Here is an 11187-nt window from a genome sequence, read left to right on the forward strand (position 1 = left end):
TGTTTAACTCTGACAGGCCCAGAAGAACATACACTGGACACTGAAGTAGCAAGTCATGCACTTACGTACAATGAGCTACTCTCTTCTGATGAGTATGCAAATTTTAAAAAAAGATATGTACCTGTGCTTTTTCGTCCATTTCGCAATGTACAAGTACCACATAGATATATATGTAAGCGGAGATGTTCATTACTGGCAGCACTTACATTTATCAGTGAATACTGAACGGAAAGCATGACACACGTGCAACCCCTTTGTATTAATATCATCTTTATTTAATAGTATTACTTGGTACTGCCAAGCCCAGAAGGACGTTTATCTTCAACTTGCACCACGTCGTGAGAAGAATTCAAGTAAGTGGCAATATACTTAGTACAAGCATATTCATACTTCATATGTAAAAAGTTGATATTTTGTGCACTGTGAATATTATACATTTAGGTCTTGAAATGATAGAGTTACAGTTAAAATGTTTCTTGCAGGCTATGCTTACTTTGAGAGTGGTAAAACTGGGCAACATCTGGGATGCTATTTGGTTAGCTTAGGCTTCATTTGATCTTGTACCTCAACAACTCCGGCATTTAAAAGGGCTTTAGAAGGATTGTGTTTCAAAATCTGGCAACAATGATTACTGCAGTAGCATGGAGTAGATATGTTCAACAGACTTTTCATTGTCAGTCCCTTAGACTGGTGGAGAGGTTTGCCAGTATCATACTATACTGGAAAGCCCATCCTTATCGCCAATTGAATTGGAGAAGCATGGTATGGTATCTGAATGATTACTGCAGTAGCATGGAGTAGATATGTTCAACAGACTTTTCATTGTCAGTCCCTTAGACTGGTGGAGAGGTTTGCCAGTATCATACTATACTGGAAAGCCCATCCTTATCGCCAATTGAATTGGAGAAGCATGGTATGGTATCTGAACTGACTTCACTGAATCCATGTATTACATGGGAGAGAGGTTTGCTGTTGCCAAAGTTCATGTGAGTTCTATGTGGTACTAGGTGGTTTTTAACATATGATCAAGAGAAGCCAATAATGTATTCAAATACATTTTAGGAGGGAAGTGTACCCAGCTTATTTAGCCAGTGACAGTGGCTTTGAGTGTGATGCATTTTTTTTAATGGTTCGACATCAAAATACACAGTCAAATAGGATAGTTGAAAGTGCTACTAGAATAGTCATAAGTACCATACAACTGGCTGTCAAAAGTAGTAATGCTGTAAGAAAAGTTGTGGAAAAAAGGGTGTGGGCACATCACACTACTCAAGATACATTTTTTGATGAGGCACTTTTTAAGTTGATGAGAGGAAGAAAGACAAAATTAAGCTTGTCCTCTAATCGATGAGGAGGATGGGTTGGTGCAGAAAAAGAAAAATGAAGGGATTATGGTAGAAAAGCATGGTTGTCAGCGAGTGACTTGGTCAAAACAAATAAGGGTAAGATGTGATGGCTGTACCGCTGCCGTAAAAAGTTGGGCGATTGCTGTAATGAAACTGCTGGTGATTGCTACTATTCTGTGGCAAGCACTGGACATCAGCCATCTCGGTCATACTAAAAAGCCCTGTTCTCTTGTGAAGAGGTGTTTTTCTTACTTCAGTAATCTCTGATGCATCACTGTTCTTTGCAAAAATAATGCGAAATATTAAACAGACCCAAACATGTGAAGCAACATTGAAAGCTTATGCAGTAGCATACAAGAATGTTTTTTACTGGCATCCTTGTTGATGTGGCATAGAGTGCCAAAAAGACCCTAGCTGGGCCAAGTTATCCTTCAGTCTCCACACTCACTAATTTACTGCATATGGCAACTTAATGTTCTTCAAACTGCTTTCACACATTCACAGTTAAAACTGTATTTCGTTCAAAATGATGTAATCAAGAGAGCTCAAAATTCCCCATGTCACAAAAGTCCAGCTTATCCTGTCCTTTCTCATTTCCTTCAGGAACTGTAGTTTACCTTTCCCGTTACAAAGGACAAAACCACACACTCCTGACAAAGGACAACTTGATAGCTGTTTGAGGTAGCCTTGTGTAATGACAAACCTTAGATCTCCCCTGGACCATGGAATGTACCGTCACTTTCCCAGGGCGAGAATATCAGTTCCAAACTTATGGAATATAACATATACACAGCACTTCCTAAGGTGGGCAAACTTTCAACACTCCCCCAAAGGAAAGGCAAGAAAACAATAATTTGCGCATCACTTGTGAGGAGTAGCGCCAACTTCCTATAACACAATTACCTGCTAGAAGGGAATTAACCCATCCTTCTACAACAGAATACTTGGCCAAGAAGAGTCCACACCCCCTGCTACAAGGAAAAGACGAATTGGTATATCTGGGATGTATTTATTTGTAAATAGCACCACACAGTAAGCCAAATGCACCTAACATTGCAGACTCTAACATATCAATAGTATGATTGCAAATATCAATCAAGACAAATATATATTTAGAAATATATAGGTATGGATATAAGAATCAGAAAATAAGAAGGAAAGGAAAGAATTCAGAAAAGAATCAAGAGACATTAGCAGAGACACCTCACCTAATGCTCCATTTCACCCCACTTTGTTCAAGGGGAGTCCATTGCTTGAACCGGGCGAAAGCTCAGAGGTGACACCAGTCTCTACTCTTCCGTGGCAACACGTCTGTTCCACGGATGAACTTCCACCGAGCCAGTGTAGACTCCCCTTTTTAATACACATTCAAAACACAGCGAAGCTTCTAGCAAGCCACGCCCCCTAGTTCTCATGAGAGCCAGTACCAGCCTGCTTCAAGGTCAGACCAAGGGTTGATCAGGCCCCTGTTATGACTAAATGTCAAACCATGTACATTCCTCTGATAAGAACCAGTTCTCTCTAGTCAGTAAAATGCGAAAAACAGCAGGAAAGCAAAACATGCCCTCTTCTTCACAGAAAATGGCTTCAGATTTAGTTATGCCATGCACACAAAGGCCCAAAGCAAGATGGAATCAAAAAAGCAAGGAGCACCTATAATTCTCATCCACACAACTTACAAGCACCACTGTGCACACAGAAAAATTTGAAGCAAGGTAAAGTCAGAAAGCAGAATGACATTAGACCACGTCAAAGCCAATAGGTCAAAGTCATAATTCACCTAACCCAAATAACATTATACACTAAATCCCTCAGTATACAACATTGAGCACATGTGTGCACCACCACCCACAAGACTGCACCTCAACATCCCATACCTTCTATTCTTGGAAAGACTATTCCACTAAAAGGCAGAACACACTTAAGTCAGTACAGAATGGTGGTGGTTGAGGGTCATCATAGGGTGTCAGACCACAAAAGTGGCTGATTCACTACACCTTGCCAGTACTTTGCCACCATGGCATTTAGATTTACTTCAAGGCTGATAACAATTCGAAAAATCAGAAAATGCTGTTAACCTTCCCCCTTTAATATATATAAACTTAAAACGTCAAATAAAAGACATGACTTCAAAAATACTTTTGACCCATCTAACCAATTGTCACTTTTGTAATTTTTTTTAATCATTCAGATGATTATTGGCTGGTTAAGAACATATATTTTATTTCAGAAAATAAATTATCATTCAGCTACCAGCTTCAGGCCCTTCCTCAATCGCCAAATATGATGAAATGAACAGTATTTCCATCTGAAAATGAAGGCAACATTAGTTCCAGGACGCTGAACACCTTTAGTCAAACGTATCTATGTAGATGAGCACTAACAACTATAAAATATATTCTTTGCTATCCGTAAAATACTGTAATGTTTTATCTGTGTTAACAGCTAGTATAGTAGCACATTTGTTTGTGTATGTATTTGGGCATCTAATTCAAGTCAATCTTCAATGTAAAAAAAAAAAACTCAGGCGAAAACCTCAACATCTCATTGTGTATGAAAACAGTATTTTCTGCTTGTTCCGAAGCACATAATTGAATTATACTTAAGGAACAAGGCAGACGTATTGGTGGGGGGAAGATAGTTCCAGAGGATTATATGAGGAATTTGGTTAAGGCGTATAGTCATGATTTCGAGGTGTGTCTAAATTTTATTTCATCTGCTCAGGCTATTGTGAATGTGTTTTCTAATATTTGCAATGAGGTCCGGAAAGCCCTTTCCAGACCAAGCCATAGGACCAATGGAGATGGCCATAAATGTTTGATAAGGCCTGCTCAAGGGCATACAAGGATCTAAAATTGGCCCTTAAACAAAAGCAAAGGTCCACATTAGCTGTAAAAGATGCCAGGAGGATCTATGTGCAGGCATGTAGGAATCGGAAGAGTTATTTAAAGAAACGAGCCTGGGAAGATCTAAAGGAGGCCTGTAATGATAGGAACAGTTCAGCCTTCTGGAGAATTGTGAATCGGCCACATTTTAACAAGGTAGCAATACCGGATATGAGACAACCTATACCAGACAAGAAATGGGTAGCTCGCTTTGAACATATCTACTCAAGTAATTGTGATTTGCGCTCTACTGTATTGCCAGAGAGTGGGCTGACGCTGCAAATTAGATTGGATAAGGTAAGGGAAGGCATAGCAGAACTTACATCAGGGAAGGCGCCAGGACCAGATGGCTTTACATTATGTAGGGATCACTGGGCCCCATTAATCACTCAGCATTTGAACGCTGCAGTCTGACTCAATTTGGCAGGTCAGCAAGACGGATGCTTGTTCTTTTAACTTCATACCTGAATAAAATCTGGACCAGAACTAAAAATAACTGGAACCAACACCCCTAAAGAAGAAAAAGTGGGGTGATCTAATAAACAAGATTTTAATTAGAGATCTATATTTTGAGTTAAGATGGACACGACAATATAAAAGTTATTTGTGAATGATCCCATCGAAGTGTGACTAATAAAGGTCTTACATTAACGCCTTGAGGGGATTCATAGAAATAGAAGGGTGAGAAAACTAAACAAAGACCCTCCAAAGAAAATTATTGGGTATTATCCGGCACCTATGAGACTGTAAAAATCAGACGAGGAACCCGTTCTAAACTTCATTGGAGGCAAATATAAGAGCTTCCATATAAATCAATAGATTTTTAAATATTGAACTATTGTCCTAAAGAAGGTGACGATCTACCTTAGCACCAAAACGCCACGTCGACAGTTGTTCTTCATGTATTTATTGCACATATTGTTTACCTTTTATTTAAAAATATGATTAATATATGATTTTAAATGTGTTTTTATTTTTGTCAATATCAATTGTATAGAACATGATCTTTTGAATAAAATATTGATAATACATTCCTTTGAATTCATATGTTTGATTAGAAACTGATTATTATATGTATGATTTTATATATTTTTGTCTGTAAATTTAGCAACCTGGTAAAATTTGTCTTATTATATCTCAGTGTATGGCCTTACTACAACTAAGTTAACCAATCCAATTAGAGGATCGAATCCTCATGTTTTCAGAGTAGAAGGAGAAGGGAACTTTGTGTTTGTTTCACTATCTATACCCATCCCTTTTCCAAGTACTAGAGTGCCTCTCAAACCTTTCTGAGTTAAGATCTAAAGGAGGCCTGTAATGATAGGAACAGTTCAGCCTTCTGGAGAATTGTGAATCGGCCACATTTTAACAAGGTAGCAATACCGGATATGAGACAATCTATACCAGACAAGAAATGGGTTGTTCACTTTGAACATATCTACTCAAGTAATTGTGATTTGCGCTCTATTGTATTGCCAAAGAGTGGGCTGGCGCTGCAAATTAGATTGGATAAGGTAAGGGAAGGCATAGCAGAACTTACATCAGGGAAGGCGCCAGGACCAGATGGCTTTAAATTATGTAGGGATCACTGGGCCCCAATAATCACTCAGCATTTGAACGCTGCAGTCTGCAGGCACATCCCAATATCTTGGAAGCAATCAGTTATCGTACCAATTTTTAAAAAGGGAAATCGAGTGGACCCAGCATCCTATCGTTCATATCATTGACAGATGCCAAGATTTAGGTTCTGGGTAGGGTCCCCCTAAAACGTCTACAGGATTGGGCAAACAGCAAAGAAACCCTGTCAGATATTCAGTATGGCTTTAGGCCAGGACGAGGGACAATTGAACAAAACCTCAATCTCTACCATTTAATTAGTAAATATACCGTTGCCAATAAGGGATGTTTACATTTGGCCCTCAGCACAGCATTTGATATAAAGGATAGATCAAAGCTGTGGGCTGTGCTGAGGTACATGGGGGTAGATGAAGCCCTTGTAGCTGTTCTGCATCATTTGCATATGGGACTGGAAGTATTTGTAAGATATGCTGCCTCGGGGAATGCACTACGCACTTTCATTTAGGCAGAAAAGGCCGACAGGGATGCATTTTGGCCCACATGCTTTTTATTTTATATAATAAGAGGCTGGATCCGTTTTTAAGAGAACACTGTAAGGATGTGCTGATGGTAAGAAATAGAATGGTCCCAGCTTTGCAGTACGTGTATGATTCAGTCCTTAATTCGCGTACAGCAAGTGACTTACAGATATTGTTAAATTGATTTTACGATTTTATGGAGACTTTGGGTCTGAAAATTAATAACTCCAAATCTTACACCGAAAGTAGGCCCAAAAAATGCAAAAATGAAAAAACATTTTGTTGGATAATTAAATTAATTGAAGTACCCTGATAAGAGCACATGTACAATCGTTTAATAGGGTAGCTCAAGGAATAGATGCTTTTTAAAGGTGTCTAGGTTAGAGACATAAAATCTATATTATATATTTATAATGTGAAGAGTATTCCGAAGGTGGCTTCTGGTGCAGAAATTTGGGGATACATACCGTGCCCATCAACACAAGTGTCTGAAAACATTTGTGGGGGAGAATATTGTGTATCCACCAGAGTGTACTAGAAGAAATAGTGCATGAAGAGCTGGGAGCAGATTTTCTCTCCGATTTTATACAACTCTGCCCAATACTCCTATGGCTTTCTATGTGGCTTAAAGGTGAATTAGAGTTTAATATATTATACATGTTTGTTTGAATATGGATTACAGTCAACATATACCATGGTTGAGTTCTATTAAAACCACTTTGGGGGCGATGGGCAAACCCCAATTATTTAGCGCACCAGAGATTATTGCAAATCAGATATTGCATGGGCTAAAGGGGCTTTTAAAACCCTCACACAAGAGGCAAGGGCCTTAGTGTCCCAGCAAAAAAATAGGTACATGCAATATGTGATGGTGAAGTCTAGGAACAAAATGGAAATGTACTTAACATTGAATATGCCGGTCCTGCGTAGAATATTAATGTATTTTTGTTTGAATATGTTCCCACAGTTGTTAATGGGCTGGCATAAGCCCTCAAATCGCCCTCCTTGCACATGTAATATGACTTCTGCACTAGACACTTTACATATTATCCTTATCTGCCCTAAATGGGCAGCTTTGCGACATAAGTATGTTCGACCAATTCTTGTGCCCATAAATTTTAAGCAAGACCGCCTTTACTGTATTTGCAATTTTTAAAATAATTTTAATGTGTTGTTTTTTATCTCTGTTTTTAATGGGGTGTATCATGCTCATTTATTAAATTGTACGGACATTATTGAATAAATTTTTATTGCTGTTATAAATAATCCTTTTCTATTGTGCTTTTATGATTGCTTCTGCAAATCGTATAAAAACATTTTTGACTTGAATAAAAATTGTAATCGACTAGTCTCACAAGCCATAGGGCACACATCACATGCATTTATGAAACTTCAACGTTTATTCAGGGACATTACCGTCACTGCTTCGCTCAATTCCTCATACAAAACTAACAGTCAAAAATCAGCCCTGCCAAATACCATGCATCAGGTGTCAGACTAACGCATTTTAATGTGTCCGCATCACCGCATTAAAATACATTATCATGCATTTTTGACGCATTGAACACCTGCCCGTGCTCAGCCTGGGTGAAATAAGCTGGTAGTGACCGTCTGTCGTGCACCGGCAGCGTGATAGAAATGGCAGGGCACATGCTGCCACACTGGTGATCATGATGCTGCACTTAGTTCTATGGTCACACAATCAAGAGAAGTTCTTACTTTGTTTATTTAGTTGCAGCAAACGTAGTGCGGATTAAGATCCTAAAAAAAAAAAGAAAAACAATTGTGATCTCAGATCAGGGCAGGCCTCTCTGGGTCAGGTGGATCTGACATAACTGAAATTAAAGCAACAAACAGCAACACTTGACTCACCGTTTCACATTGAGCCAGTGTCTTCTGTTTGCATGATTGAAACTTATTCTGTTAAATATTCGCCCACGATGCAAGGGAAGAACGCAACTGGTGCAAGGGAAGGACGCAACTGATCAGGATACATGCAGCTGTTCATGTTATGCATGACTGTGTGATATTTTTTTACTGTTAAATGGAGTCCTTGCATGAAAAATAGATGCAAGGACGCATGTAAAACGGTGCAAACGGCCAAAGAAGGCTTTTTGCCTAATAACGCTGTATGTGGTATATTTTGCTCCTGGCCCAGAAAATCCGTGCATTGGGAACAAAAGGCAAGAATCTGCATGCCTTGAAAGCAGGGTGGAACTGTTGTTACACCATGTCTTCCTGGCATGCAGCAACCTTTCTCCCAGCATTTTACCGACACTTGTGGAGCTTTCCATGAAAGACCACCAGTGTTTAGTGGCCACAACAGTAGTAACCACTGGCTGTACAAATGCTGATCCAGTACAGTGGGTTACATGGCCCTCCTTCCCGAAGAAGGATGACTCCAAATAGTGTCTGAACATCGCGCTTACAGCGTAAGGTCTGTCACTATCACGACCACCTAATGGCAGAGCAGGCAGTGCCTCCTACCAGGACAGAAGATGGCAGGCGCGGCTCTCCATGTTGTATCTTGTGGTATATCACAGCAGTGGATTCATGTAATCGTCCACACCCTGGAATATTTGGCCAACTTTAGATACAATGGAAGTACCCTGGCGCATGTTCTTTGCACTGTGGCATATGAGGCCATGAATTGCGATAGTATCTTACATTGAGGCACAGAACCACTCATGGCTGCTAACTAGCACAGGGCCAATGATGGGAGACATGTTATTTATAACTAGCGTTATGGCTCCTGGAAGCTGGGTTTTAAGGGACATATGTCCAGCAGGGCACACTATATGAGCTTTGCACTGGTCCTCCCGTGGCACAGATACTTACCTGATGTACATAACTTTCACATGGACGCAGACACGGTTTAGTGCTTTGAGCAAGCATTGGTCCTGTGCACAGAGCAAACGATAAGCTATTGGGATATTGATTAGTTCTGTTTGGAACGCCCTATAAAAACCCCAAAGCATGGACAGCAACAGAAGGATCAGCTGTACTGCCTGTGTGCTGTGCGCTGCAGCAGACCAGCAATGCATCGGTTTCTGGGCGAATCCAATGCTATCCCCTGGTTTGTGCCTTCTTTAATTAATTCAAGCACTTCATCCATCACTTGGTTTCTTTGATGCTTCCACTAGCCGCTAGTTCTTTCCAGCTACTTTAGTAGGTCAGACTTTGCCTCAAAATCAATAGGTGTTTGCAGTGACCCTCCCACAGAAATTCCAGCTTGATACAAAGTGGAAATGGCAATGTGAAAAATCCACCATTTCAGCACAAAACACTCTTTGCTCTTAAAGTAAATCACTGCTGCGGCTTTCGATCCCTTCGAGTCTTGCTAGTGCCAAAACAAGCAGTTAGTAAATCTAGGCCCTGAGTCAGACAAGGTTTAAAGAGTGTCCGCCTTAAAGGCCATAGGTTCTTGCGTCAGCAGTGAACACATCCACCACTGCCTCCAAATAAAGGGATTTAATTCTCACTGTCTAGCCAGCCCTCCACGCTTCTCCAAGGATATGTTGTTTTTCTAGGCGAAAGCGCGCTGCTTCAGTTGATTGGCCAAATAATGAAACAGCTTCGATATTTGTTCCTGTGCTGCTCGTGCACTGCGCAAGGTGGGACCTGGATTCATAACTCCTCACAATGTACTTGTGTGGAGGTGGTGACCGTCCCAACAGGGCAACGGAGGAGCGGGCACAGGCAGTGTAGCATGTTTTTCCTGGCTGAATCAGAATCACTGGGGTAGAGCATTATTTTACTTGGCCCTCTCCCCACTTCTCTGCTCATGATTGATGATCATCTTTTGTCACATCAATCTTGATAAGATCGCCGCCTGCATCCCCTATTATTGTGTCAACAACTTTGAGCTCAATGCCTCTGGGCATGTATACGGGTGGGATCCTGTGTCCTCCCGCGGACACACATTAAAGGTGACAGCCTACATGGCAGCAGGCAAGCTCAGAGCGGAGCGAGGATCTAACAATTAAACTGCGAGACTGGCAGAGACCTCAGAGTTTAGCTCAGACTGGCAGGTGGCACAAGTGAGACTCCATCAGAGCACTGAAGTGTGATGGTGATGATAGAGTATGAAAGCTAAGACATTATCTCTTAAAGAGCAAAATATTTTGGTTTTTGATGTTCGTTGTTTAATATCATGGTGACACAATTGTTTTATAGTAAAAAGGGGTAATAGTTTAGTGACCTTGCATTTCAGGTGTTTTGTACCACTTCAAGATCTTTTTAAAGCTTCTCATAGTTCAAAAGGGTATACTTTCTGATATTTATGTGTTTCCCTTGTTTTAATTGCTTGATTTTGCTATCGAGAAAGTGTCACTTATAGTCATTGATTGTCACTCATAATTACACTGAAATTATTTAAATGTCACACATAAGCAATCTGAAATCTTGGCAGCTATGAAAAATGAATCGAAGAAAACTCACCAACGTGTTTGTTTCTGAGACCAGTCACACTCACCAAGTGCCTGCCGCTCAAATCTGCCGCGCACACTGACCCACTGTACAGACAGTACACTTCTGGTGTCAGAGTAATCCGAGGGAACCACTCCCCCCGCAAAAGGCTGACGAGTTAAACAAGCACGAACGCCCTGGGAAAGGCAGCGCGAAACAAGCGCCAATCATGAACAACAGTCTTAAGAAAAACACCATCAGCAATTAAAAGAAAAAAGCATAAAACGAACTACTATAATAGCATAACTTAATAATGTTTATAATGATTATAAGGAAAAATAAATATTCGTTCTTGTATATCGAAAGCAACACGAGCAATGCGATTATTTTATTGCACTTGCTATAGAAAAGTTCATGATCTGTAATTTTTTTTTTAAATGTCATGCAACATGT

The 11187-nt window shown here is 40.2% G+C and overlaps 1 protein-coding gene across 3 annotated transcripts in view; it reads right to left on the minus strand.

The window, feature by feature from the left end:
• The window catches only part of ESCO2 (establishment of sister chromatid cohesion N-acetyltransferase 2), a 293480-nt gene extending 282595 nt beyond the window's left edge, over window positions 1–10885 (minus strand). Inside the window, exons 1-2 of one of the 3 annotated variants that reach the window (XM_085613129.1) lie at window positions 10802–10868; window positions 8047–8088 (exon numbers count right to left, since the gene is read on the minus strand). The gene's annotated coding sequence lies outside the window, so the exon portion shown is untranslated. Of the gene's footprint in view, window positions 1–8046; window positions 8089–10767 lie in introns of all 3 variants that reach the window. The other 2 variants (XM_085613128.1, XM_085613127.1) reach the window with 2 other exon arrangements.
• Window positions 10886–11187: the final 302 nt, after the last annotated feature.

Source organism: Triturus cristatus, chromosome 6 (genome assembly GCF_964204655.1).
Source record: "Triturus cristatus chromosome 6, aTriCri1.1, whole genome shotgun sequence".
NCBI classification, from domain to species: Eukaryota; Metazoa; Chordata; class Amphibia; order Caudata; family Salamandridae; genus Triturus; species Triturus cristatus.